Source organism: Olea europaea, chromosome 4, assembly GCF_002742605.1.
Source record: "Olea europaea var. sylvestris chromosome 4, O_europaea_v1, whole genome shotgun sequence".
Taxonomy (NCBI): domain Eukaryota; kingdom Viridiplantae; phylum Streptophyta; class Magnoliopsida; order Lamiales; family Oleaceae; genus Olea; species Olea europaea.
This window is the reverse complement of record NC_036240.1, coordinates 18,475,919-18,480,388: the sequence shown is the minus strand read 5'-3', so window position 1 is coordinate 18,480,388 and position 4,470 is coordinate 18,475,919.

The following is a 4,470-nucleotide window of genomic DNA, read 5'->3' as shown; positions in this document are numbered from 1 at the left end:
CTCTTCTCTCTCTCTCTCTCTCTCTCTCTCTATATATATATATATATATATATATATGGTGATACATATATGGGTAGTTCTATGTGTTGTGTGTATGTCATATGGGGTTTGTGGGGTGGGCTGGGGTTGGGGGGTCACGAGGAAGAGGCTTTAAGTAGTGTCGCTACTGCATTAGCGTGCATGTCTTCCGACAGATAAAGTTATTTGAAGAGGAGGCATAGGGTGTAAAGCAATGTACTAAAACTTCTTATGTGAGTGGTGATGAGCCAACTCGACGAGCCGATCCTTGAGCGAATTGCTCAACTGTTCAAGAAATCGAAAGAGAAGATGGTCGAGATTGACAGTGTGTTTATTGTTTGCTCGTATTGTAATTACAGGTGTAAAAATATATCGAACCATAAAAAATTCATCCAACTTTAACACAACACGACACGTTAAGAGACCAAATCAAACAAAAACTATATTTCTCTTATTTTTAGGAAATTTTAAAACTTCAAACCAATAAAAAAAGAAAAAAAAAAGGGGAGGATGTTTTCTTTAATTATCTTTTCCCCTTTTCAATACAGAGCTATATCTGGTTCTCTCTCCTCATGGATGAAGAGTTCCATTGAAATTGTTTCGCGCGGGTTAGTCGCTAACAATTAAAAGGGATTAAACGATTGTGTAAGGGACAAACCTCTTGAAACAAAGTCTCAAAAAGAGGTGTTCTTTTATTGACGATGACTTTATAATTGAAAATTAAAACATAATGCTTCCAAGGGGCGCAAACACACGAGTTATTGAAAAAAAGTATTTAAGTCTAAACTAAGGAAATTAAAATTACATGTTCTCTGTTCGAGAGTTTTTGATTCGGTCATTTGCTCTATGTCTTTTCTCCCTTTTATACTCCATGGATGATCTCTTTGTGATCAACCGCCTAAAAACTACTTGATCGTTCTACAACTGTTAACTTTCCTCGTAATGGTCAGCTTGTCATAAAACTGCCTTTTTTAACTGCTGCCATTACTCTTCGTCGTTCAACCGTTTTCGATTGAATTCCTTGAATCGTGGAACGTGATAGGGCTGCTTTAATAACTGCTTTGATAACTGCACTTCTTGATAACCACAACGCTTTATGTTTGCTAAAACCTTGGGCGACTTGAAAGTTTGGGCGAGAATAGAGTAATAGCTCTGGGCGACTGCATGGTACTCCATTCGCTCAGATTCTGGACGACTTACAAATTTGGGCGATGGCGTTACCGCGTTTTTGGGCCTCCCTATTTGGGCCTTCATCTTGTATTGTTTGATTAGGTTTCGTTCTTTGGGCTATCTGATTTGGGGATCCTCCAATTGGGCTTCATTTCTTGGGCCGTTCGATTTGAGCTGAATTTTTATGTGTCAACAGAAACATTACCTGTCATCTCCCTACATTTTGTGCATTCTAGAGATGCTCATTACTCATCGAGAGTAGACTACTACCAAAATACGTAACGACTTTTGCTTTTCGTATCTCATTGAGCTCAAGAAAATCAATTTCTTAGCCTGGCAAATCTGAATTATACTTAACTAATAAAAAGAAAAGAAATAGGAGTAATGCTATATGTAAAAAGTTGGTTGATAAAGTAATATTTATACCAATCATTTCAAAAACATATTTTTAAATCGTTGGAAATCAATGACTTGGATTTTGCCGACACTTACTTTGTCTACCAAATTTATACACACATTTTGTACAAATAGCATAATACAAGTAGCAGAAAGACTGCTAGAAAATCAGATGTCATTTCTGGCAGAAGGTTTGTCTCCTGGTGTTTTGAATCGAATTTTTTGTTATGTCAGCAACTTGGTCCCCATGTGCTGCAATGAACCCACCTCTTTCTGTTTGGCTCCAAATCAAAATTTCTACTTCTTTTTCTACTCAACAATCCAACAAAAATAAAATCAAATCCCAAGGTTGCTGCAATTTTACTCCATATTTCTCGAACCTCTGGTTATTACTGCAGAGGAAAGGCAAGAGAACGATGAAATTTAGAGATTTTAAATAGAGACAATGTATCTATATAATAGTCAGTTGTTATATAACTGCTTCTACTAGATGCACGCACGAATTAAAAACAGTGGCAATAATAGAGAAACAGCACTCAGCATCATATTTTCTCAGAAATGAGGTTTGATTTCAATATGTTACATGACCATAAATAACTGAAATAAAGCACAACTACAGGTGAATTCCTCTGAATTTGAAACTTCGTCAAATATGTCCTGAAGACCAAACATAGATGCGCATCGAAATTTACAGCATCCAGAACTTACAGCATCTTCAATGTAAACCAAATGGATAAAGATAAAGACTCATTCTTCAAGAGATAGCTTACCCATATTGATGCAGCATTTACACACTATATGCAAGGAGGGAAGAATGTTTGTCTCACATAGCCGCCAACCATTGCCTACATAAACAGAAGCTGCAATGGGTTTCATAGGATCCTCGTGATTGGGTACCTACATGAACAAAAGCTTCTCTGTTAGAAGAGTTGAAATAAATGCTCACTCAATTTTCAACGAGGCATCATTTTAGTCGTCAACTTTAATTATTGTTCCAATTGCATCACCAAATGATCTTACATGAGTAACACTAATGAATTGTCCTATGTGGCCATCGTATATTCGGTCTACCACGTTGGATTACCAGTATAAGCTTAATAAATTGCACGTGTGTAGAATATGCATGTGCCAAACAGCATCCAGCAAGTATAATAATATATGCTATAACGCGATTAGACAGGGATGTTCAATATTTGTTTGTTGCAAGAGTTAAATATATCTGTCATAAACACGATTAGAAAGGAAAGCTTGACACATGTTGCATTGTGCTGACAAGCGTCCAAGGCCAGAACCCATTGCAGATTCATAGCATTTCTTTGACATCTCAAAGCTTCTAATTCCATTCAAGTCTTTTTCAAACTCCTTCAGGGCCTTGGGGTGGGTGGGTGAGAATGAAATTCTACTTATGCATTAAATAAATCCGGATACAGTAGGGAGAAAGACTCATAACCTTACCTTGATAAATACAAAACGAGGACATTCTTGTTTATTACCTCCCTTTCAAGTTTTAAGGTTCATTTTTACTTTTCTGTTCATTCGTTTGTAGGAAAGAAAATGTGATATTTATACCATAAAGAGAAGCTAAATTGATCATGATTTCGGTAACTAGTGCACTTTATGTTAATTTTCAACTATATGAGATCCATCACGAGGATCTCATCAACTGATTCTATCTCTCTATGTATTTTATTTCTCCCTCAGATGCGTGAGAATTAAAGCTTCTTTTATATAACTATTCAGTCACTAAATGGCAAAGCTCTATGAATGTACTAGAACAGGAAAAAAAATTACACATGTATCTGTAACAAGAAGCAACAAGAGAAAAGTCTAAACATTCAGCAAGTTCTCTTTCTGCTTTTCCTTTACTTTAAACAGCTTAATCATTGCCTCTATATATATGACAAAGTATTACAGTTCAGCAATCTAAGCCTCATTACCAATAACTTGGGATTTTTTGATAACTTTATTTGCTAAATCTTTTGCTACAATATTAAACTATGTCAAGTGTGTTCCACCTCTCCCTCCAATAACCTTTTCCATTGAGGATGCATAATTGTTTTGAAAGGGAACATTTTTATGTCCATACAAGACATGCCCCAATATCTAGGTCGTCTTTGCCTCGCCATATCCTCCACTAGTGTCACCGTCAGTGGTCCTTCATTTCTTGTAAGGTATATTCTTAATAAATATATATTCATCTTGTGGGCCTTTTGTCTTTTAACAATACTAAGAATCCCCAGAGTACTAACTGTACCATCCAAGTTGCTCTGATCCTATGCTTACATTCCCATCAAGTATTTCTTATTGTTAATGATAGAGTCTAAGTAACTAATATAAACCCATTCAAGACAACATGATCTTCTATTGTAAATCGCCATGATCCTCCTTTGAACAGCTAATAGAGTTTTTACTAGCTTATATATCTTCCCCTTAAAATAAAGTTTCTGCAGCTAGAATTAAGGTTAAAAGAAAGTTATTCATCCTAATAGCTTTCAAAACCAGCGGGTTTCTTTGTCTATATACCAGTATGACCTAAACCATTCAGATTACCAGGGAGCTTAACAAAAATGAACAAGAAAATTAACCGACATAAATGGATATTACGCAAAAAAAAAAACATTGGAATAACCGGCAGTAGCTAATTAACCTATCTAGAACACACAAAAACTATGTTTATCAAGGAAACCTTCTATTAAAAAAAAATGGCTAAGATGCTGAGACTGTGAGTTTCATATATTCAGAGATCACATTTCTTATTTGAAATGATGAGAGAGAGAGAGAGAGAGAGAAAGAGAGAGGGAGAAGAGAGAGACAAATGAGAAGGTTATGAAAGCAGATGGAAAGATTATCTCTATTTTATGTAAGTTATACCAATCTTTTTTCTTC